This window comes from Ursus americanus, chromosome 36, assembly GCF_024610735.1.
Source record: "Ursus americanus isolate L20-20 chromosome 36, mUrsAme1.1.p, whole genome shotgun sequence".
In the NCBI taxonomy this organism is placed as follows: Eukaryota; Metazoa; Chordata; class Mammalia; order Carnivora; family Ursidae; genus Ursus; species Ursus americanus.
Genome location: NC_142162.1, coordinates 23,329,626 through 23,355,536, shown reverse-complemented (window position 1 = coordinate 23,355,536; position 25,911 = coordinate 23,329,626). Strand labels below are relative to the sequence as shown.

The window sequence follows — 25,911 nt, the reverse complement described above, 5'->3', positions numbered from 1 at the left end:
TGGGGCGGTCCCTTGAGCCAGACAGCACAACAGAGCACTCCCTTTTCTCCATGTGAGCCTTTGAAACTCTTTGAAGACAAGGGGCTTTTTCCTCTGTCACAGCCAGAACGTTAGTCCACGTTTATGTACTTTTGTCATTATACTCCATGGGGAATCTGTTCTTGATGAAAATCTTAGTTGCACACTTGGCTAGAAGCCGCTGTTGTTACATTTGTTGGACGCTTGTTGGACACAACGGGTGCTCTGTCAAGCCCAGAGAATAGAAGTGGTGATGACTGTGACGCCGATCGGAGCTGATTGGTAGACGAATGCTACGATTCTGCGTGAAGCTAAAGGGAGGGGTCAGCGGTCTGGCCCTCACGATACTGGGGTGAAATGGGTGTTTGCTGCAGATCAGCGGTCTGGCCCTCACGATACTGGGGTGAAATGGGTGTTTGCTGCGGTCCTGTAGAGGCCGGTTGGTGTCACCAGGATGAGTGAAAAATTCTACTGTGGTGACTAGATGGGAAAAAGAACAAAGTAAATACAGTTCCCTACAAATTTATGACATTTTATTTTGTGCGAGGAAAATGCCTACGTAGCAGAAATTCTGGAAAAGCTGTCAGGAAATATTCCCATCTTAAATTTAAATCTGTGAGGCTATTGCCGTGAAACGATGTAGGTACAAGCTGTAAGGAACCAGTTGAGGGGGGAGTTATCATTCAGACTTCCGACCGTGGCGGGAGTAAGGGAGGCTTTATTGACGAGCTGACATCGGAGGTGGTTTGGGTAGGATGGGTAGGCCAGTAAAGGCGTGTGGTGTGATGAACGCTGGGTGTTACACACAACTAATGAATCATTGAACATTATATCAAAAACTAATGATGCACTATATGTTGGCTAATTGAATTTGAATTTAAAAAAAGTCTCTTAAAAAAAGAAGAGAGAATGTTTCATGAACCTGTAATTTCTGTCTCTGCAAACTGGTATGTATAATGTGAGGCAAGGGTGCAAAGTCATTGTTTTGCGTGTGGATATCCAGTTTAAATGATATCCAGTTGGTGAATTCTCCCATTTAAAAAATGTATGTGTATGTGTTACACACAATTCTGAAATAATATACACAAAATCTGATTATCTCTCAATGGTGGGTTAATGAATTAAAAATTTCTTTTCTACCTATATTTTTACAAATGTGTAATTATTATTATGTGTATTATAGAAATACAAATGTGTATTTCCTTATGTGATAAGGAAAACCAGGTTATTATTTTTTTTTAAGATTTATTCATTTATTTGAGAGAGAGAGAGCACGGGGGGAGGGGCAGAGAGAGAGGGAGAGAATCTCAAGCAGACTCCCCGCTGAGTGAGGAGCCCAACACGGGGCTCGATCCCATGACCCATGAGATCATGACCTGAGCCGAAACTAAGAGTTGAACACTTAACTGACTGAGTCACCCAGGCACACCTCAAAACCAGATTGTTTTTTCACGTGAGAAGAAGCAGCGAGAAGCTTTGGGTTAATGCCCTTGCTTTAGTGTGCACATGAGTTTGAGTGCCATATAGTCCTGAGAGGTAAAGAAAAGCCTTTAATATATGCAAAGTATTTGAAGGGCAGAAAGGGTACAAGAACAGACTGCCCATGCATGCCCTCTGTTTGGAATAACAGGCCTTATCAAGAACCTGAGAGAAGGGCCTGGTTTCTTCCTCTTGACAGATGCAGGAGTGGTCTCTGAGCAGAGAACATTTACTTTTGGGTGGGATTCCAGGGCTCCTCGTCTCCCCATCCAGTGGGCAGTGCCACGCTGGCTCTGCCAGCGGGGTTCTCACCAGGCCCACCAAGCAGGAAGAGCTGTTTAAATGCAGACATGTCCCAGACACTTCTATCATTGGTATAGAATCAAGCTGATTATCTAAGCCTGGCCCCTCTTTTTATAAAGTGGGAAACCAGTGCTCATAATGACTGAATAGTTAGCTTCAAGCCTTGCGGCTGGCTCACAGCAGCGCTAAGAATCCAGGTCTTCTGATTCTCTGGTCAGTGACCTCCCCCCCCCCCCCGACTCCACCCACATTCTGTCTCCTTCTGTTCACATCTACCGTCTTACAGGTCCTTAGCACAGCCAAGTAGTATACCTGGGAGTGGAAAAGGAGCCCAGACGCTAAGTCTGTGTTCTGGAAAGCCCCTAAAAACAAACATTTCTATGACTACATAGCTGAAATGATAAGAGACACAGTGAACTTCCTCCTCATTGAAATTTTTTTTAACTCTTGTTATTTCCCTTTAAAAGGCATATTACTGCCACAGAATCATAAATCATCATAAGCCAGTTATAAACAACCATTAATAGATGGGAAGAGCTTGCTTAATAGGAATTCTTGTGGAAAAGGAAAGTTCAGGAGAATTCATTACGTTTTCCCATTGTCAGTTGGCATTGAAAGTTAGCTAGCAAACTGTCGTTCCTTTCCTGGATATAGATATAAACTAAGTGGTATTGTCTTGAAATCCCACTGTACTTGGCACTTTAAGACCATATCCAGACTGATTGCCCCAGTCATGGGCATCATTTAAGATATCGACAACTTAGAGAGTGCCCAGAGGGTTGCCAACCAAGATCCTGACACGTCCCAGACTCCACACTGAGCAGTGAGTGCTTGGTGGGAATGCGACACCATGTGTCTTTTATTCTCCCCCTAATTGTGAGAGATTACAATTCTGAGGTCATGGACTAAGCAGAGATTTTTAAGACAAGCTCCGAACCTCCAGGCTTCAGAGTCAGGAGAAAATGGGAAATGTCACAGTTTGGGCTAATGAGAATAGCAGGAGACCACCAAGAGGAAAAGAATTTGAATTCTTATTTACCTGGTTGCTTTATGTGGATTTCTTCTGTTCCTGGCTCACAGGTTAATTCCTGCATGTCCAGTGTATCTTTTTTTTTTCCCAAAAAAGGAGGAAAAATGCAATCAAATCTAATAAAGCATATTCTAAAAACACTATATTTGGACTGTCAAATCATTATCTTACCTTATTCAACACATTTTAGCTTTTACATTCTAGGAGGATTTCTGATCAGTGCCTGGCCACTGTGTAAGCCCTTATCAAACATATAAAGCCCACCTAAGAAGATTTGGTCAATCGAAACCCGCTAGTGTGAAAGCAGGGGAGAGAGACCTATGTGCAGGGAAAGGTGTTACAGCTTTTTCATACTTCTCTCAGAGTTTTCCAGTCTCATCAGGCTCCAAAGAGATAGGGACTTCGAGGACAGTTGTCCATTCTTCAATCAAATAAATTGCCCACATTCATGTGTGATAACACTCAATGTTTGTTAGACTTTCAACTCGGTCACCTAGTTGACTATCAGCAGAAGAGAATTGGAAAGAAAATGAAACTTCTAAGGTACACGAAGTCTAGCAGGTGTGAATCTCAACTTGCATATCAAAACCATCCCACTGGTTGAGTGGAAAAATGTATAAATACTACTTCCAAACCACATCGAGCTCATAATTACAAACTGTCAAAATAATTGTAGTAAGCTTTTATTAAGGATGGTGCTATGTGGAATTCAATATGGACTGAGTTCATCAAGAGGATCCCTACACTCAGGGTTATGTCAGCTCTTAGGCTAAAAGACTGTTAGGCAAAAATGCTCATTATCTTATAGACACACCCTGTGAACAGCTATATCGTGATTAGAGAGCTTAGTGAAACATGTTTTGATCATTGGCAAGAAATGAAACTGGTGAAACAGTCAGTGTCAGCTCATGAAATAAATAAAATGGAAAAAAAAAACCCTCCAAAGTTTATTTGTAACAGAATAAGAGGACCCTGGTTACTCAGGGCTTGGGAAACCATGGATACATAGGCTTGGATCTTTATTATCACAGGGGCTCCTGGGTTAGAGGGGGAGGCAAATAAAGTGGGCGATGGGAAGAAGGCAGAAATCAAATGACTAGTAGAGCTAATGATGTATTTCATGTGATAATGTAAAAGTACTACCAGTTCTGCCAGTTTATTTTTGGAGAATGGATAGAAGTTTAGAATCTATTTATGGGGCTCCGTTATTACCCAGGAGAGAAGGATTTTCTTTGCAGCAAGACCAACATAAATGGGTTTAGTGAGTCACAAATTTTCTTGCTAAAGTCTGGTTTTAGAACCTCCCCACAGGGACCTCTGCCCACGCTGCTTAACTGTTGTGAGGAAATACAACTTGGGGTCTCTGTCACTGGCCCTTTCTCAAGCCACCGGGACTCTGGGTAGAAAAAGCTATTATAACGATGGCTGATGATCATAGTAAGCATGGCCAGCACCTGATAGTGTCCTAGGCGGCTCCTCTGCACCCAAGCGTCTAGATTGGAAGGGTTACAAAGGGTGTCAGGGAGAATAGGTGAGACATAAGGCCTGGGCTTTCTCAGTGATTTTAGAATAGAAGTGGGAAGGTTCTGGAGCTCACCTTGATGGTGATGCATAATGGTTAATCACGCTGGCTTGGCCTCTCTAAGACAGTTCTTCTGTAATAGGGGGATAATGCCTTGGGCTTCATGGGTTTGTGGTGTGAATGGAAGGAGATTAAATGGACTGTCTTTGCTCAGACAATTACCTGGCTAATGCTCCCAATTCTTTTTGGTCTCTGCTGTTATATGGCTTTCTCAGAAGAGCTTTCTTTTCAGCTCTATGTAATATACATCCTACCCTTCTGCCCATGCCTCCCTAGCACCTCACTGTGCTTCCGCTTTCTTTACGGTAGTTAGCGTTACTTAAAACATGTGTCTATGTTGGCTTTCTTTCTTTCTTCCTTTTTTTTTTTTTTTTTTTTTTTTTTTTACTGTGTCTCTCTCCCTCACTAGAATGTATGTTGTATGCCTCTGGGACTTTTTAGGCTTGCCTCTTTGGGGAGCGATAGCACGTGGGAGGTATACTCAATAAATGTGTTGAATGAATAAATGAATGAATGAATGAGATAAACAAAATGTAAAATGCTTTGCACAGTGGCTGGCAAAGTACTTGAAGGAATGAAATTTCAGCTACCAATCTTATGTGGATTGGCACTGGGTAGAAAGCTCTTGTCCGAAAAGAGCGGTCTCATTCTACTCCTGGTGAGGCCAGACAGAATGTGGAGGGCCCGAGGGCTGGTGAGGGATGTAGCATCACCTAGAGAACATTATCAGGGCCTTTGGAGGTGTAGGGTCCAGCCAAGAGATTCTGGAGGAAATTCCTGAACTCCCAACACATGGACTCCCCGCAGTGCTTGGAGGTCACATTGGGATACTCTGAATGCTCATTTGGGAGGTGATCACAGGACCACAAGGGAACACTGACCTGCTCCACGGTTCACATCATCTGCTCCCACTTTTCCTTCAGTTTGGGTATAGGGAACCGCCTTTTGCTTTGATGCTTCCCTTCTGGCCTGAACTTGCAAAATGGATATTTATTTATTGTAAAGTGTTTCATACAAGGTAAAGTCACCGATACGGTTTATCAACTTGGACCTCTATCTAGTGTTCCCTGGCCTCCATACTCATGATGATCTCCAGAAATCTTCAGGGTGCTGATTTATATCCAGGGGACAATCCTGGCTTCTTCCACTTTGTTCCTACAGATGCCATTCAGATGTTCTTCCTGTGTTAGTCGTAGTCCTTGAGAAGCGGACAACAAGGTAGTGTTACACGTCGCAGGGATTTTCTTGAAGGAAATGCTTACGTGAAAGGACTTGGGGGGGGACCCGGACAAGGTCGGGTTAGCAGTCAGATCACAATATAGGCCTGACCCAGTGAAGGGGGTGAGGAGAGAAGGCTAGGAGGGAGCAAGCCAGACTGCCAGGCAGGCTCAGGAAGCCTCTGCAAAGCCTCTGGGAAGTCTTTGTGCCAGAGTCAGCCAACAGGGAGTCCTCTGTCCCCCAGGATGGAGTCCTCCCACCACACCCTATCATCGGCAGCGAGCGGCCCTTGGAAAGTAGGGTCATGGTGCAAACAGCAGTGGACTTAAAAGTGCCGTGGTTAGGGCCCTGGTTCCGTTCCATTCCCTGTAGAAGGAGGTGGGCAAGGCACATTCTCCTGGCTGTTAAACTCCAGAAAGCTAGGTGATGCCATAGCCATCCCCTAAACCTGGTAGCTCTGTGATGCCGTACCAGGCTACCAAGCGGGAAAGATGGGGTTAGGTGTCTGTCTCAGGAAAAGACAAACTAAGTGGGTTAACACAGGCATGATAATGGAGGGGGTAAAGTTCCTTCTTCCAGCAGCTGTCCCAGACACAGTGGTTCTCTGACATTCCCTGACCCGGGAGTCTACCACTCAAAAGTTGGTCTGTGTCCTCTTCGAGTCCTCTAAATCCATCTTTCCTGGGATGTAGCTTGTGCTCAGTAGGGCTGGGTCATACCAGTTCTCATAGTTACAGCCTCAAAGAACCAGAACCACTACTTCAAGAGGTCAATCTTGGTGTATAGACCTGTTTACTTATCTAATCTCTTTCTACCATGAGGTTTTCTGTTAAAGGAGCTGGTATCTCCTTCTTGTCCTGGGCCTTGGTTGGGACCACCCAAGTCCATCCAGATGATTCTCCTCTAGGGAGAACCTCAGGGAGTTGGGCTTGCAGTCCCCTTACCCTCAGAAGGTCATTTGGGTTCCTTATGAAAATTTCCTCATTCTCTTCATAGCACTTTAACATTCCTATATCAATAACTTACTTCTGGGGGAAAATTAGGAACACATGGTTCACTATCACTCCACTCTACTTGCTAGCTGAGACCGAGAGCAGTTGAAATAACATCGCAGACAAATATTTTCCGTAATCTGTAGAGAGTAATCAATACTTGGAAGGAAGGTCCCTTGGCGACAGTGTCAGCATTCCATTTTCTGAAGTATTCTTGTGTGTTCGACTTCGTGGCCTCATACCTTTTCATCATTTCTCAACCACTGGTTACTGTGACTTCTCAGAACCAAGCGGGCCTCTTTATGCAGATTTGTGTAGCTGGTTTCTGCAGAGTTTCTTTTCTTTTTCTGGAGTTTTGGTATAATGGGACCAGGTCTAGTGAAGCGAGTTGAGTAAATGGCTGGTTTTGTTCCCTGGAGCCCTGTTGTCCTTCTGCGGAACGCTGACCGTGTGATCTGTCCATGGGAAGAGGCAGCTGCTAGCAGGCCGCTTGTGTGACCCAAAGCAAATGAGAAGAATCCTTCCTGTGAGCTCGAGAGCACATGCTGGGCGGGCGGGCTGGGGGGGGGGGGGTTGCTTTGTTTTTCACCCTTTTAGAGCTCGTTGCTCCCAAAGAAGTGGCTGTAAATGGAGATGAAGGGATAAGACTTTGTGACTAATTCCTCTGGGGAGCCTACATGTCCCCACTCCTGACCCCAGGGTGGCGCCTCCCCCGTCCTCCCACTGCAAGGCTCATAGCAGCTTTATGACAAGGTGGGTGTTTGCGATCCAGTTCAGGATGGGGACGAGTCCAATCCTCCCCGGCTCTGGTGTTCTTTCCATGACGGGGCTGATGCTCAGCCAGTGGAATCCCAGTGAGCTCAGGGAACAGGCGGTGTGTGTCAGGTTGATTCAGCGGAGGAAGTCAGGGCCTTGGTTTCGCCTTATAAGTCTGCGGTTCCGGTGGAAGCGAGACGGTCTCAGCTCGAAAACCCAAAGCTCTGAGCATTCCCAGATGACATCTGTAGTTTTTCCAACACACATTTGGCCTCCTCGGTTGCTTGCAGGGCTTCGATTGTGCAATCACACTTTGGCACATTCTTTGTGCTGTGAAATCTGTATGTTTTCAGCTCAGACATCTCAAAAATCATCATTGAAATATTTTTTTCAGGATGGTTTATCGTAAAGCAGACTCACTCTCACTGACATTTCTGGTAACCAGGAGGAGGAGAGTGACAACGAAGGAGGGAGGAAGGTGTAGTGGCAGGAGGGCTGGCCTTGTTACTGGATAGCCAAGGTTCAAGTCCTGCCTGCCCTTTTTGACTTGTTGAAGAACCTTAGGCTTTTAGGGGCTCAGATTAATCTTCTGTAAAATGGAGAAAATAGTATCAACCTTGCAGGCCTGTTGTTGGAGGTAATTTTAGAGTTAAGTAAATGGACTCCCCATGTTTCGTATAAATATATATTTGGTGTGTGTGTGTGTGTGTGTGTGTGTGTGTGTGTAGTAATTGTTCTAGTGTAGCAGTGGGAGTGGTATAAACTGATTGTATGTTCAAGGAATCTCAGCTCACTTTTAAGCCTTCAATAAATCACACGCATACTCACAGATGCACACAGCATGCTTGCACGCACATATAAATACACCCCAGGCATGCACACACGCACACACATTCCTTGGAAACCTCTACTTTTGATAAATAATCTGCTTCGGAGGTTGGCCCAGACTACGTGTCTGTGAGTTATTCCTCAACCCCCCAAACTGTCTGGGAATGTTTGAACTGGGTCCTGTGCTGATATCTGTACAGGCAGTCCTCAGCTTTTCCTTTTCAGCCATCAACTGGTAGCAGGTACAATCAAAAGATGACAAATTGTTGCTAACTTCTTTGCTAATATCTAAGATCTGAGGACATAAATCATTCTGAAGCCTAGCTTAGGGTATTTGGAAAAGAGAGAAATATTTCCCTCCAACTCTTGGAACACGTCCTTGTCATTGCAGCATTCATGTTGTTTCCAAACAGACTTTAGGATAGGCCTTTTTTGGCACAGCGAGAAAAGATACAGTCCTGTCTCTTATGAGGTCTGTATGCCAAAATATTGGTCACCGGCTTCTTAGCACATTTAGTAAATGGCTTGTTGTCTTATAATTATGAAATGGAATTTCAGGCAATGTACTGGAAAAGAAGTTAAAAAAAAAAAGATAACTCTTTCCTGGAACAAATTTTGCAAGTTTGACTTCTCATTTGGCCATTGATATATCGAGCTTTATTTTCATTTAATTACTCAGCCAACTGATTAAACAAAATATTTATCAATAGCCCACTGCATTTAAGGCGCTGTCAAAGTGCTGGGAGTACACTGATGGACATGACAACATGATTGTCCTTTATGGAGACTGTAGTCCACGAGTTAAGAAACGAGGTGCAAAGTACTAGGGGGTGAGATATATAGGGCATTTTAAGAACACAGGGGAAGGACATTGCTTCTAGAGTTGTAGAGAGAGCAAGCAAACCATAAGTTGGGATCTGAGAGTGAATCAGTATGGTCCAGAGTGCAAGGGAGTAAATGGACATGGGTGAGGCTGTGGAGAGGAGGCAGGGCCAGATCATCAGTTCTCAAAGGCCTTAAGGCCTTTGCAGAGAGCTTGATTCTACTCCAGAGGCACCGAGGGGAATCTACAAAGAAGTATAGTGTGCGTAGTGTGGAAGGAAGGTCAGAATTTTGTTTTAGAGAGATCAGTCTGGTGATGATGTAGAGTCTGGGTTGGAAGGACTTCAGTCTGGAAGCCGGGAGGCTATTTGGGATTTGTTGCTGTTTTCGGTGTAAGAGATGCTGGTTGGCCTCAACTTGGGCAGTGGCAATAGAAAGGAGTAATGGATCGAAAACATTATTTAGTGGATAGAATCAGTAGGACTTGGTCACTTATTACGTAGACTGAAGAAAAGAAAGGAAACAAAGATGATGCCAATTTTTCTAACTTGAGTGTCCAATTATGTGGTGGGGCCATTTTCTGATACAGGGAGCGTAAGAAGAGGAACAGCTTTAGGGGAAAGAGTAAATTTCATTTTGGACACGTTGAGCTTGGTGTGTCTCTGAGATCAAGTGGAGATGTGGAGTACACAGGGAGGGTACCCACATCAGAAACTCTGCAGAAATATCAAGCCTGTAAATATGGATTTGGAAGTTGACCTACAGCTGGTAATTTCAGCCACGAGTGTTCATCCACTAAGAGGCTGTGGAGTGAGGATTGGACCAAGAGCAGATCTCTGAGGAATGGAATATGTCAAATATGGGCAGAGGAAGAGAAATGGCCAAAGGAGAGAAGCAGCATCCAGAGAAGCAGGAAAAAAAAAAATGGGAGAGTGGTGTGCAGGAGAGTGGGGAAGAAATGATTTCAAGGAGGTGGTGGTCACATGTGTCTAGTGCAAGTCTGAGGTCAAGGGAAACACAGATGGAAAGTTTCCTTTGGAATTTACAAAAGGAGGGATGTTTATCTTGGCAATAGTAGTTGAAGAAGAAAGTTGGTGAAGGAAGCCAGACTTCAGCAGGCTGAATAGGAGGTGAACAGGTGGACCAATGTGTGAGGACAGTGACACAGGGCAGTAGCTAGAAGGGCGCAGGGGAGAGAGCAGATTTAGACTTCTCTTCTTCTTTATTCTTTCTCTTTAACTTTTTGAAGTTAGGAGAGGCGTGGGAGTGTTTAGATGCAACTGAGAAGAAGGCAGTAGCAAGAGGTCAAGCTATGAAAGGGATACCTAAGATGGGGAGTCCCTTGAGAGAGAGGGGAATGTTCCAGACCACCTGTGGAAAAATTAGTCCTAGAACCGGGTCACCTGCTCTACTATGAAAAAGAGAAGGGAGGATGCATACAAGCTGGTAGTTTTGGTGGCTGAAAATGGAATTTTTCCTGTCCCTGACTCCTCCTCCAAATCATGGACCCTGACTCTTAGCTTTATCCTCATATTTATATATTATTTTACAATGCAAGGATTTATCTACCTGGGTAGTTCCCCTGTGTATTTTAGGTCATCAGCTGGTATCTTTAGTGACTCAAATACAAGTTCTGGAAGGCTGAGCATCTCTTTGTCCTGCAAGGAAGGTCTTGCCTTTGCTGAATGGGTAGCCAGGGATTAGGGCAGATCCTGTGGCCTCAAAACAGAACAAAATGAGATCAGGGCCTGGCCTTCATTCCTCTACTGTCTAACGGGGTGTGCAAATCCGTCACAGATCCTGCTCAGCAATTTATGCAGGTTGGTGCGCTATCTTTCATTCTTGAAAAATACTTGAAGAGCTATTTTCAGCTCGCCAAGGGAAGGGAGTCTAGGTTAGTTGATTCACTTGTTAATTGCTCAAGCAGTTTGACACCCTGGCAGATATAAGACTTCTTCGGAATAATTTGCTTCAAATGAATTTGGTTGGCTTGGCTCTAAGTGGATTTATATCTTAGGAGAAGACTCTACAGCAGGGGCACTGGGGCAAGTAATTAGCTTCTGTTCCCTATAGAAATATTGTTCACATGTGTGAAGTTGGGCTACAATGAGTATTAAAGGCAAGTTAGGGGACAAAGATACCACTATGTGGCCACAGTGTTCTGGAACTGTCGTGGAGGAGAAACACTAAGTCCCTTACGTGCTTTCATCATTAGCTAGTGGACTTGCCTCCTTTTCTCCATCCCCCTGTCGGGTAGTTTGGGCTTCACCTAAAATGTGTGGTCCAGGTGAGCCACTGCATCGTCCAGCTCTTTGGACACTTGGCCCCTGGGAATCGGGAAGCAGGGGCGAAGATCTTTTCTGGTTGTCCTCTCCGAGAGGGCAGCCATGCCTGTGGGCTATTCTCCATGTGACTGGGTTGGGTGGATTTAGTAAATCTTTGAAGGATCCTCCACAGCATGCCAGAGAACCACAGATAACTGATGAGTTTTTAAAAACTCATTTTATTATTTACAAGTCTTTGCAATATATGGACTCCGGCACATACGTTTTTCAGGGCAGCATTCTTGTTTATTTCCTGGAAGCCCTTCAGGACAAAGTTTATTCATGACCATGGCTCACTCCAGGCACATTGACCAGTGTGGCACTTGGACAAAAGAAAAGGGACTAAGGGAAACAGTGTGGTTTCCATGTGAGTAGCCTCTGTGAAGAAGTTGGAAACCGAGGAAAGGTACTACTGTGAGGAGACTGAATTTCATTTCAGTGCTACTTGATAACATTGTTTAAAGGTGAATTTAGAAATGGTTTCTTTGCAGGCTCAGAGTTCCCAAGGAGCTAGAAGCAAAAGCAGGACTCCATGTAAACCCAAAACATGCAGGGCTGTATTTCAAATTCTAGGCTGCCTAATTCTAGCATGCCTATGGAAAAGAGCCGAGGGACTCTGTGATAGGCCAGGTTTTATTTATTAGCATGACTCTTACCCTTAAAATTTGCATGAACTGTATAGGAAAGAACATAGTAGTCATTTCTCTTGGAGCCAAATAGGAATTTTTTTAGGGGAAATAAATAAAACCCAAACACATCTTCTTACTTAATTCTCAATAATCCAAGAGGTTAATCCGGCAACACCGTGGTTCCTTGAGAGGTTGTCAGAGAGGACTAAGGTCTGAGAAGCCTTGTTTGTGACTTGAACAGTTCTTGTCTTGAGCCTGATACCTAAATTCTCCCCCTTTGTCTTCATCCTGGCCCCATATTTCCTCCGGATCCTTCAAAGATTTACAAAAATGCTACTGAGAAAGAGTCTTAGTCTTTCCATAGATAAGAAGAACTTCAGAACTGGTGGTTCTTCAGAAGAAAGTCTTTATATATGGAAATCAAGAGTTTTTCCTTGGTAAATGTTCCATTTGTTGCTTTAAGTTCCAGGTTGTTTATCTGGTAAATGTCATTTATTTTCATTTTTTCTTTGGCATGTTTACGATTGATTTTCTAATTTTCTTCATGTTGATTATTCAGAGCCACATTAACAATTTTTTAGAAGTTAGGAGGTCATTTTACAGCTCTTCTCACTCTTGCCTTCTAGGAATTACATTAATCTTTCCCTCAAATACCCTGAGAAGGAAAACGTGGCAGTTTGTTAGAACCTCTCCTTAGCTTTGGCAGACTTGTACTGAACGTGATTAAGGGCCAGTGCTTTTCGTGAATGTGGTCAACTAGAAAATTTTCTGATGTAAAGAAGATTGGGAAAAGTCTGTCATTTCATGATTCAACCCATGATGCCTCATGAACTGTCTCCTGGCAGCAATTCAGCATTAGAACTTTTGATAGAAGAAAATATACTCAAAACATGAGTCTTTCAACTCATCAAGCTAGAAACATTGACTATCAGAGTTGATAGGAGGCCTTTTGCATTTTTCATGGCAGGGGCTCAGTGATGGGGGTACAAGGCAAAATTTGAGTCATGGAGGAACTGTGGGATCAGGCAGTAATCTAGTTATAGGAAACCCATAATTCAAGGCAAAAACAGAACTTGCAGTAAGATCAACTTGTGCTGAACTGATGAACTCTCGAACTCGTTTTCCCTCTAGAGTTTGAACTGAAAGTCAGGGTGGGTTTGACCTCATCAGTAGAGAGTAAGTGGCCCAGTGGTAAATCCATATGTTGTTCTAATCAATGGGTTAGTTTTTTTTATGGTGTGGACCCATTAGCAGCTGAAAAAGCCTATAGTGTTCTCAGAAAAATACTTTTAAAAAATGTTAAATAATGTATGTAGAATTGCAAGGGAGACTTCTTTTATTGAAGTGTAGTTATTAAAATAAAAAAATGTAATATAGCAATATATTTGCCCTTCATTTATGCATTAAATAACAACATCTACCATTGGATCCAAAGTTTCAAAATAATGATCCATAAAAATGGTATTCTGAGATTTCTGCAGCAATTGTAATGTGACGTGTGTGTGTTTAAGATGTTTGAAAGTTTCATGCGTTCACAGAGGGAAGACAATGTGAAGACACTGGAGAAAGGTGATCCCCTACAAGCCAAGGAGGAAGGCCTTAGGAGAAGCTCTGCCAGCACCTTGATCCTGGACATCGAGAACCGTAAGAAAATAAATTTCTTGTTTAAGCCTCCTAGTCTGGTATCTTGTTATGGCAGCCCCAGGAAACTGATAAGATTGATAATACCATTTAAGTGTTATCCTCATGGTTTCACTACTCAACAGTCTCCAGGTGCGTTTCCTCAGTCCAGAAGATCAGGACACTGGGAGAAATGACTTCCTTTTTGTTAGAGCTGTGGATCTTTTTGGACAGTGGTTCTGAAGGAGGGTCTGTGGATGTGCCTTGAGAATTCTTTCTCTTTTGTGTGTATATCATTTCTTCATTTTTCCAGCAATAGGGTCCAGAACTTCCACAAGAGTCTCAAAAATGTATGACTTCTCAAGAGTTTGTAGCCACCATTTTGAAATTAGTTGTGTATTCTGGGTTTCTTTACCTTGGCTCCAGCTGGACATAGAGTGTACCTAAGGACTACTGCCCATACCTATAACTGAAATTGTCCATTTATGCAGTATTTATGGGTGGGGCTGCCCACATGCTCTGAAAAATCTATAAAAGCCCAGAGACCAAAGTGAAGGCATTTATTTAGGTATATGTTCGGAATAAGGCATGGTGTTAGGTATGGAGATGTATAAGGATGCATAAGGGAATAGCCCGAGCCTCATATGTTGGGAGAGCTTCAAACCTAGACATTTTCTGAGTTTCATGACCAGTAGTGTGTTCTGCCTCTTTTTGGCTGAGGCCAGACAGATAGCACTGTTGTTCCTGATCCTGTGAACTGCCATGGGCTTGTCAAGCCTGTGGCCTTGCGTGGTCCATGGAGCCCCACCATGTTCAAGGGAGTATTTTTATATAAGCAGCATCAGAAGTGGGTCTGCTCTCAAAGGAGAACTGGGAGAGAAGAGAGAGAGAGAGAGAGAGAGAGAGAGAGAAGAAAAAAACCAATGTGACAGTACCAAGTGCCGATGAAGATATGGAGCAACTGGAACTCTCATACATTTGCTCATAGAAATGCCAAATCATGTAGACACACTGAAAAAGTTTGGCAGTTTCTTATAAATTGAACATACATGCACCATATGATCATCAATCCCACTCCTAGGTGTTCACACAATGGAAATGAAAACAGGTTTACATTAAACCCGTATGCAAATATTTATAGAAGCTTTATTCATAAGAGCCTGAAAAGGCAAAGTATCCAAATGCTTTTCAACTTGTGAATCTGATAAACAAACCATGGGACATTCATACATTGGATTGGTACAGCAATAAAAAGACGAGCTTTTCATGTTCAAAAAGGCTTGACTGAATCACTACTGCTTTGTGTGAAGTTAAAGAAGCCAGACTCGAGGGGCGCCTGGGTGACACAGTGGTTAAGCGTCTGCCTTCGGCTCAGGGCGTGATCCCAGCGTTCTGGGATCGAGCCCCACATCAGGCTCCTCCGCTGGGAGCCTGCTTCTTCCTCTCCCACTCCCCTGCTGTATTCCCTCTCTCGCTGGCTGTCTCTATCTCTGTCGAATGAATAAATAAATAAAATCTTAAAAAAAAAAAAAAGCCAGACTCGAAAAATTACATACGGTACAATTCCGTTCATGTGACATCTGGAACAGGTAAAATAGGGACAGAGAATAGTTGGTAGTTGCCAGAATGAGGGTAAGGGGCAAATTTGGCCACGAGTGGGTGTTACTAGGGAGTTTTTTAGGTGTATTCTGTGTTTGGTGGCGGTTACATGACTCTAGGCATTTGTCAAAACTCACAACTGTAAAGAGTTAATTTTACTGTATGTAAATTTTAAAATTATTAAAGCAAATAAAAAGAAAGTAGCTGCTGGCTGGAGCCAAGCTTATTTCAGAGCCAAGAAGGGAGCTTGAGGTCACAAGGGGACATTCTACTCGCTACTGCATATTCCACTGGCTTTCGCCAAACCCTTGGTGTGGACAGGCTGTGGGCAGAGCGTGGCCATTTGCAGGAGGCAGGAGCCCTAAGGTTTGACTCAGGGAACTAGAAATAGAGATAAATCTTGGGAAAGGGCAGCTGTGTTGAAGTGGACAAATTGGTATTCTCAGAACGAAGTTGGGACCAAATATTTTGGCATTACCTCGCCGGGAAAGAATAATGCAGATCAGGGCTCATGGTGTTTGGCCAAGAGATCTGAAAAGCTGCTGGATGACTTCCTCAGCTTGGGCCCTTCTCCATGTCTGTCTTCTCTGCTAGCAGTTCGGTGCCTAAAGGCTGTGTCTGTAAAGGGAAACCAACTCTTTGGGGGCAATCAGGTTTTAGGTGTTTTTGTAAGAGTTGATGGGCTCTGCTTTTACTCTTAAATGTCAGGCAGGAGAGAACAAAGGGTTTAGCCTCAAGCTTACCTGGTTATAAGGGTTTGTGACCTTGTGCTAGTTACCTTCTCTAAGCTCCATTTCTTTCCTGGGATAAAAGGTTTTTATGGAGATCAGTGATGAGGCAGAATGGATTGAGAATGAACTGTTCCTCCACCTACCTACCTACCTACACACACACACACACACACACACACACACACACACACACACACACACCCTTGAGAGGGCTGGGAGAGTCATGGTCAGCCAGTGTTCACAGGAGAAGATCAGGGTCAGAGTCAAGTTCATAGTCATGTTCCTGATATGGAATGGGCAATAGTGGTGAGGGATGTCTCCAGAAAAACAGGGCCCCCCTTAGCATGACAGCGGGCTTCTTAGATAACTAGGGAGAGGTTCATGATAGCCCTTTTTAGTGGGAGGCTGGACAGGAATGAGAGTCTGCTATCCTGCCACTCCAGGGACCAGAGTACTCCTTTGCCTTTGGGTTTGGCAATATGTGGGCAGAGACAAGCCTCCATGTGTCTCCTTATCAAGCTTGAGGGCTCGAGTCTGGAAACCCCCATCCTGTGGGTAGGGTTGAAGGTTCCCTGGGTGGAAGTGCAGGAATGGGGGGTGAGCAAGTGGATTCTGAGAAGAAGAAATGGAGAGAGAGAGAACACACCGTTGTGTATGGTGCTTTCTGACCCCGCCCCCCCAGTCTGTAAGCCTTTGTGTGGTAAAGGCAACAAACAAGCTGGGAAAAATGACGACCTCTGTTCCCTTTATGCTGAACTGCTCATATAGTGGTAGGAGGGATCCTTCATTCTCATTTGCATAATTCCATCATGATTCTATGTGTTGGTAGAGGTGCTTGGTGATGGGCCTATTGTGTGGTCTTCTTATCATCACCGTAGTTAATGTTTACTAAACACTTACTATATGCCAGGCCCTGTTTCAAGCACTTTAATCATTTTAACACCTTTTTAACCCTCGTGTTAGCCCCAGGTATCTACTTTTATTTTAGAGATGAAGTATGTGAGGCCCAGATGTGCTAAGTACCTTGGCTCTGATTGGAGCTAGGCTATTTGGACCTAGGGCCTATGCTCTCAGTCACCTTCCCATATACTTCAACCCCCGCAGGAGAAGCTGCAAGAATTAATTATCACATGAGAGACTATGGACTCTGAGAAACAAACTGAGGGCCTCAGAGGGGAGGGGGGTGGGGGAATGGGATAGACTGGTGATGGGTAGTAAGGAGGGCACGTATTGCATGGTGCACTGGGTGTTATACGCAACTAATGAATCATCGAGCCTTACATCGGAAACTGGGGATGTACTGTATGGTGACTAACATAATATAATAAAAGATCATTAAAAAATTAATTATCACACGTTCTAGGTTATCAAGGAAGCCTGTTTGACTGTAAGACCATTAGGATGGGTGCAGCAGTATTTGATGGCTTGGAAGGGCACTGCACACCGTCAGTGCTGTTAGGGTCAATGTTGTCAGTATCCCTAGCTCTGTGCTCCGGGGAAAGAGGGCATGGCCTTCACTCCTGGTGGTATTTTTGTGTTCTCTCCATGACTGTAGCATAGTGAATTGCACTTCAGTTATTTTGGTTACCTAGATAAACTTTTCATTAAATAGACTTGATTTGAACACAAATTGGAAAAAAAAAAGGAGATCTTGATTGGTACTGATGGTCTGATGATGTAACAAATTCCACACCAACTTAAATGATCACCAATAAAACAGGCAGCCTGACAAAGATTCTGAGGAGCCATGATTAAGTCCCTGCTTCCGTAGAAAAGAAGGCATTGAAGGTGCCTCAAGGTGGTTTGAACCTCCCATTTCTTATAAAGAAAAGATTCTTGGTGACTTTCTGTCCACCACCTACATGTTCCCTTTGTGTCTGAGGTGTGGAGAGCAGTGGGCTTGTGGGGCAGAGCCCATCCCTTCAGGAAGATACCAGAAGAAATGAATTACGAGTTCAGTATGTTTACAAGGCACACAACAGGATGCGATTTAAACGGAGTACCCCGGAGGTCAATTCAAGGCCCTCCCTTTCTGGGCTGGGCTGAAGTCCCAGTGCTGAGAGCTAGTCACCACCACCTCGAATTTTCAGAGCTACGAGGACAGAAGTCCTGTTGTATGGTTTTGGGGAGGCTGCTGTTGGAGCCTTTGCCTCAGTTGTTTAAAATAGTGTTCAAGTTTGGGCCAGTCCTCCTGATGCAAGTGTTTTCTCCTGAGCTCATCGACAAATGTTACATCCCAAGAGTCCTTTCGTTTCTACCTAAGTCTCAGGGGTTCTTTACTGGTAACACATTAATCAAGCTATTAAGGGCTACTGATATTTGCTATTCAAAATGCTATTATGTAAGAATTCTTGTTTCCATGGAACATTTGACATTTTGCAAAGCTTCCACTGGACCTACCCACAAAGAGTTGAGATTTCCAGTGTTTGGAAAGATGCCTTGCTATCAGTGTGTTATCAGTGATTTTTTGAGTTGATTGGTCACGGTTTTCAGTGGTTGCTCTTCTCGTATTAATGACTATATTAAAGATTTAAGGGTGTACGTTTACTAATTGCCTTGCAGTTAGTGTTACCATTTTGCTTTTTTTCATACATCTTTTGTTTTGTTTTTTTTGGTAGTAATTGAAATCTTTGCAATGGTAAATGGAAAATTAGTGGGGTAGATGGATCACTGGTTCTTTTTTTGCTCTTTCTATAAGAACCATTGACTAGAACATGGGGTTAAGGTTCTAATATAAAGTTATTTCCATTGATAACAGTCCTACGTTTCTATCCCCTAGGCTTGCACTTGTGTGCTTAAGTGGCTAGGTCTATGCGAGCAAGGCCCGCAGGGCAGATCAGAACCATAGCCTCCCGCCCGGAAAAGCTAACCAACCAACCAACCAACAAAAAACCAAACCAGACCACCGACAGCAAGAAACTCGAAGCACATGCCCTATTGCTATAGAATGGTGCTCTTTCAAATACGAAGTAAGATCTTGCTATAACTTCCCCTTCAAAATCTGGAGACACAGGTCCTACTGTTTATATAGTCAAATCTAGATTGTGTGCTCGAGATGAGACATTGGAAGCTCTTCACAATACTAGTTAACTTTGCCCCGCAGTAAATCCTGCCACTCCCCCATTAGCTCCCTTTGGCTTGGGTGGCTGCACCCCCACTCACACACATCACGCGTCGCCATGTCTGTGCCTCAGCTGAGGCTGTCATGTCAGTGTGGGAGGCTCTACCCCTTCCTCCACCTCCACGCATGTGCCTGCGTGTGCATACGCACACAGGCACGTACTCCCTTCCACTGCGCTGAGAGACCGAGAGTGGCCCTTTGTGATTCTCTCCTGTAGTTTTTATATCATAGTAAATTTGGGGGTTCAGAGGGCCGATTTTGTTCTTGGTTCCATTGCACAACTGGGTCAAGAACCTCACTTCTCTAAGTTTTTTGTAAAACAGCAACAATAATCCCTTTCGTCGGGTGAAGTTTATTAAATATTTGTGGGAATCTTCAGATAAAAGAATCAATTCAATGGAATGAGTTTTGTGTAACTTGATCAATGAGCCAAATCCTCTCCTGCATTTGATTCTGATTTATGTCTGTTTGCATGTGTGTTTGGAAAGAGAAAGGCATAATGTGGAATGTATAGACATCGTTTCATGCTTTCCCATGAGCTCAGTCAAATGTATCCTGTGGTATTTACATTTTATTCTACACAGTACAGAAAACAAGGTTCACTCAGTGACAACCTTCCAACAAGCCACAATTCTGGGAGAGACGCGATGTTAGGACATGTACAAGGTTACATAGTAGTGCTATAAAGTTTGATTAGTCCATGTGGAACATTCTGTACTTTGCAAAAGGATCAAGACAGATGTTTGTCTCAATTTCATTTAAAAGGCATTTTCCTCAGATTTATACACTGAACCATATGACCGATCGTTTTTTCATAGCTCTTTTCACCCCATGTGTTACCCATTATGGATTCAGAAGGCTGCAAACACCAAAGCCAATGTGAGTCAGCGGAGGCCGTTTGCAGATAGTAGGTTGTTTGGGGCTTCCCTCAGCTCATTCTAACCATCCCACACAAAATGTTCTCCGAGAATCTGGAACGGGGTTCTGGCGCTCCTGGTATAAACGCTAGGACTTCAGACTGCATCTCCCAGCTATTCCTTTAGGGCCTTTCTGGTAGTTAGAATCTCATACTAGTGGGCATCCTTTTATTGACGAGAAAAAGAAAAAAAAAACTTTTCTGAAGAAGAGTTTGAGAGATTTCTTTAGGAAACATTTGTGGGGCGCCTGGGTGGCTCAGTCATTAGGCGTCTGCCTTCGGCTCAGGGCGTGATCCCGGCGTTCTGGGATCGAGCCCCACATCAGGCTCCTCCGCTGGGAGCCTGCTTCCTCCTCTCCCACTCCCCCTGCTTGTGTTCCCTCTCTCGCTGGCTGTCTCTCTCTCTGTCAAATAAATAAATAAAATCTTTAAAAAAAAAAGGAAACATTTGTATGTCGAGTATGGACTGGACACTGTGCTTAGTACGGGGATATAAAGATGCAAAAGAAGAAATCTTCGTCTTTCAGGAGCTCCCTATATGCTCTCAAGAGTTGAGAGTACAGTGTGGGGAGGACCATACATAGGTCTGGATGGGGTATCACGGGGACCTCGAGGAATTTATGAATAAGGTGATGCTAGGAAAGGCTCATGGAGGAGGTGACTTGAGTCTTAAAGGATAAGTATTTCACCAGTTTCAGCCTTACAGACACAAGCAAAGGATTGCCTTGTTTCATTGCAGAGAAAATAAATCAGTATATATAAAAGAAATCGAATGTATTTGGTGGGGACCAAAAATAAGATTTATTAGGTAGTTGTAATTCAGTTGTCAAATATAAGCTCTCTTTATTACAGTTGTAAGCAAATACCGATAGAACATGATATTTTCCCATCTAAGAATTCAGTCAAAATAGGATAACAAAGATGTCACGCTAGATTTCAGGATCCACTAAAAGGCTTCTAGCACAATATTCTGCGGTACAGGCAGTCCTCACTGCACGGCTATGATGTGTATGGATTTCAGTTACCATGGTTGACTTAAGTTACACCAGTCGCCCAACCGCACGGTTCGTATTTCAGTTATGATATTAATTGAGTATTTGCATAAAGTACAAAATTTGCTGCTGCCTCTTCAGTCTATAGAGGACTATGTAAATAACAGAGGCACTCCACGGTAAATGACCCATCACGTTCTCTCCTTGTCACTTGGTCATGAAGTGACATTCTACAAAAATGAATCATTGAAGGAGAGAGTTGGCCAACCAAAATAAAAAATGCAGCAAAGAACAAAATTCGATAATACTGGAAGTGAAATGTGAGTCCAGTGTAAATGGGGTTCTAGAAGAATAGCTTGCTGTGGAATTGTTGACTCCGTGGCTAAGACACCCTAGAAATGCAGTCGGAGGAGCTTCGTGACGATGAACTTGCAAACATAAAGGAAGAAACTATTTGAGACAGAAAGGATGAAGTTGACCCACAGGAAGTGACGCCAGCAAAACCTCTTCACGTTAAAGGAACACTTGGGGCTATTTCACAACCCGGAAACCAAAGCACGAAGGATAAAGTGTTGGAAGACAACTCGAATTTAGAGAAGAGTGTGCCAATTTGCCAAGGCATAGAAAAGACCCTCATTTTGTAGTTATGGTAAAAAGAAAGCAAGCCCCGTTCAAACTCCTGTTGAGAAGTTGTTTCTTAGAAGGAAAGAAAATATTTTAATTTTCATTGTTTCTCATTTTCAAGCTTTGGTATATTAAATGAGTGTTAGTTTCACTGTTTGTTCCATTTTTCTATACATTTATAAGCAACGAAGTTTTTCAAGTTTTGACAAATTTTTAAAGGCCGTGGAAGAGTGGTACTCTTTCCCATTGGTCATCAGACCCACTTCGCCTGGTTCCAGCTCACGCAGCTGTTTTCATCGGTCAGTGCTACCACGCAAAGCAGGAACTTCCCGTATTTTGAAAAGACCAAAGACATTACTAGGGGCCAGTAAAAGCCCATGGCAAGGGAATATGGGAATCTGCTTCTATTGTCAAATCCCTTCTTACAATGAAGTCTCTAGCTCTTAAATAGGGTGCTTTGCTTTCATGTTTCAGAAAGCTTTCGTTTTGTGGAGGGGGGAGCTTCCCGAATGCAACACTAACCTTCATGTATATACATTTTGCAGCATGGACTATTTTAATCTGTTTGGCCTCCTGTAGGCTCTCCTAGTTGCTGTTTAGACCCATTATCAGAGATCACCTTCATGGAAGGCAGTCGTGTTGTGTCCTTTGAGTAGAGGAAAGTTCGCAGTGAATTTGCTTTTTAATTGTAGGTCATGCACTGGTGGGGTCACGAGGTTAGTGAAGGCTGTTGTAGGGAATATGGGCTTTTGCCCCTTCAGGGTCCATTCCCCAGGAGGCTGGTAATAGTCCCTTGCTTCCTCCGATTATGCATTTCCCACTGTATGCAGTATTGGTGGGAATCTCTTAAGGGGCCTCACACCTCCATGGTCTTTTCGCCTGGAATTCAAGTATCGAACAGTGTGACTGTTGTAGCTGATTGTCCTCAAGCAAATGTACCTTGCAATGCTGTCCATTAATTCTTTTCCTTAGATATCCAGAGCTGCCTAGTTCTTATTCTTTCTGAGTTTCATTGTTTAATTTTTCCTTTAATTTTGGAGGTTACCTGTATTCTTCTAATATAGTTCCTTTTCTCCCCCCCAAGTTAGCCAGAATTTGTTTCTTTGCTTATTTAAGAAATGTAAACCTTGTTTAGCCCTTAAGCTGAACCTGGTTAAAAAGTAAAGACAAAGTTTAAAACCTTCAAGTAGAAGAGTAATCATGAGATGCATTTCCAAATATGAACAAGTCAAAGACTAAGAAATCTCAAAGACACCTGGAATCAATTCAACAGATTTCTCCTTTCTCCAAAGGAGAATTTGGTGCAGTAGCCCCAAACTCAAAAAAGGTAACTAGATTAAAAAAAAAAATGGCAGCATATCAGAGATTTATCCTTTTGTTCACTCAAGGGGCAAGTGAGATGGGAAGGGAACATTTTGCCACAGATTTCGTTTACTTATTGAATTATTTGTTGGGACTTACCTATATAGCAGGTACTGTTCTAGGTACTTAGGATGAATCAGACAACAAAACAGACAAAAATCTCTGCCCTCTTTAAGCTCCTATGCAGGGAGGACAGACCTAAAGGGGACTCTTCTTGGCCATTATTATTTTGACTTGGGGACTATTAAGTATAATGTACAGATCAAATAAAATTCTGACTTTCTGTCTCAAATAGAAATGAAACCCAAACTAATAGCTTTCAGAAGTGCTAAATTATTTTCATATTTCTGGCTCCTCCAGTTATTTTCCTTTTTGTCAGTCCTGGCCAGAACTGGAAGACAAGCATGTCTAGGCTGCGTGAATTTAGAATCTCACCACGAGATTCAATAGCGTCTGGTGCCTGGAGCTTGGCATAAGACCCTCCACATTCTCATTGCTCAATAAGCATAGGATGATGGTTCTTTCTGATCTGAAGCTGGATTTCTCAATAGAAGATGGGAGTGATCCTGCCCTGGGGGAAGGAAAGCTCCTCTTTTCCCTCTCTTCCTTCCCCAGCTTCTGGAATGAAAAGAAAATTGCTATGGAAAAGAATACCCAGAAAACTTTCACTGGCTCAATTTCATGATATTAAAGGCAAAGGAATGGGTCCTTTGGCAATCAATGCGAATGCTAGCATCTCTAACTGCATTTGGCCAGTTACCATTGTTATTTAAAGGAAAGTGGAATACAAACAACTTTCTTTTTCAGAGCTGCCAATCCAACTCCATTATGAATCTCTAAAGAAATAAACTTGAAAACAACTCCTTGTCCTGCTTATAGGATCATTATTTGGGATCTGTTCAGTAGAAACTGTGACATCTGATGGACGAGGCTTAAGATTGGAAATCCATGAACACTGTGGCCAGTGAGAAATAGGAGACAGAAGGAAATCAGCAGGTGATTGTTCTAGATTGTTCTTCCAATGGACAGGTCAGAGGCACTGTCTGTGGATATCCCACATGGCTGCATGATTGGCTGTGTCTCCTCTTCAAGCAGTAGCCAGCTCAGCACCCATTACCTTGTAATGGCTTTCCGCCCTTCTGTATCTCACTCCTCTTTCCCTCCACCCTTACTCTCCTAGAATTGCATTTTCCCAAAAGCATTAGCCCCTAAGGCTTGTTTCAGGTACTGTTTCTAGAATACCCAAGTTGTGAGAGGAGGTGATGTATTTTTTCTTAAATGGATAGCCCTTTGTCTTTACATTATTTACTGAATAATCTCTTTCCGCACATGCGCACCTCACACTATTCCTGGACTCTATTCTGTTCCATTGATTTTTTTGTCTCTCTCTATGCTGTTATCAAACTTTTAGTTCCCACGGATTTAGGTTTTGATGTCTGGTAGGTTCTAAATAATCCTGAAATTTACCCTCAGCTTCTTTCCTTCCCTCGTGTGATGTCTCACTTCTGCTTCAATTTTGGTCTGTGATTGAGTCCCACTCTCTTTCTCAGCATGAAATCTGTCACTGGCTCCACTAATCTGGGCCAGCCTGTCAGCCAGCCTCATCTTTGAATCCAAAACTCACTGTGATTTGAATATCATAATAATAATTGGTAATGGGAAAGACATTGCTAGTAATCCTTGATGTCTAGTCCCTTCTTTTTTCCATGGTGAGAGAACCTCTGACTTTAATTAGACACGGTCTTCGGGATGGCGATCCCACTTCCTAGACTCTCTTATATCTAGATTTGGCCATGTTACCAAATTCTGTTCAGTGGGATATATGCAGAAACGTCACGTAGAAGCTTCTGATAAACTTCGTAAGAGACAGTGTGGGAGCCCTTTGCCTCTGCGTCTTCATTATCCTTTCCTCCATCCTCCTGCCATGTGCCAACCACCATCTTGGGCCATGGGCTTGAGGCCAGGCACAGAGGAGCAACAATATAGTAGGAACTTGAGTCTGACCCTGTGGAGAAATAGACATGCCTCAGACCTCTTATACTGAGACATAAATCAACTTTTTAAAAAAAGATTTTTAATTTATTCTTTAAAGAGAGAGAGTGTGTGCGCACGCAAGCAAGAGCATGAACGGGGGGAGGGTCAGAGAGAGAGGGAGAAGCAGACTTCCTGCAGAGTAGGGAGCCTGATGCAGGGCTCAATCCCAGGGCCCTGGGATCATGACCTGAGCTGAAGGCAGATGCTTAACCAATTGAGCCACCCAGGCGCCCCCATAAATCAATTTTTATATATATATATTTTTTTTTAGATTTTTTTTTTTTATTCGACAGAGATAGAGACAGCCAGCGAGAAAGGGAACACAAGCAGGGGGAGTGGGAGAGGAAGAAGCAGGCTCATAGCGGAGGAGCCTGATGTGGGGCTCGATCCCAGAACGCCGGGATCACGCCCTGAGCCGAAGGCAGACGCTTAACCGCTGTGCCACCCAGGCGCCCCAATTTTTATATTTCTTAATACACTCTTTATTTAGGATTTTCTGTTATTTACAGACAAACTGAATCTGAGCTAATATGTTGGAGAAATGAGATGAAGACTGCAGGACAGAAGGAGGGTATTGGTCAGAGGCGCAAATTAAAGGTTTCTCTCATTACCTTATTCAGAACTTTAGACATCTTAAAGAAACTTCCAGGTTTGGTTTGATAGGATATCATTTGATAGACAAATCGAGTGATCAGAAGGCTTGGAAAGAGTCATCCAGAACTTACTATAGCTCAGAAGCTTAGACATCTCTACTACCACCCCATCCTGAATTGCCTTAAAATTCCGCAGAAGTCAAACACCTTTTTTTTTTTTTTTTAAACAAGGCTTCTTAAAAAGGAGGCATGAAAACAAAGTGGAAGTTTCCTAGTTATATGGTTAAAGTATTCCCAGAAGCTCTGTTGGGTGAGACTGGTTGAGAAATTCTCTACTA

The 25,911-nt window shown here is 43.3% G+C and overlaps 1 long non-coding RNA gene across 2 annotated transcripts in view; it reads left to right on the top strand.

Moving 5' to 3' along the window:
• LOC123804131 (uncharacterized) overlaps positions 1-25,911 on the top strand; it is a 226,272-nt gene that overhangs the window by 52,195 nt on the left and 148,166 nt on the right. For both annotated transcript variants that reach the window (XR_015723154.1, XR_015723155.1), the window contains one exon: positions 13,520-13,625. This is a non-coding gene — a long non-coding RNA (uncharacterized LOC123804131). The remainder of the gene's footprint in view (positions 1-13,519; positions 13,626-25,911) is intronic.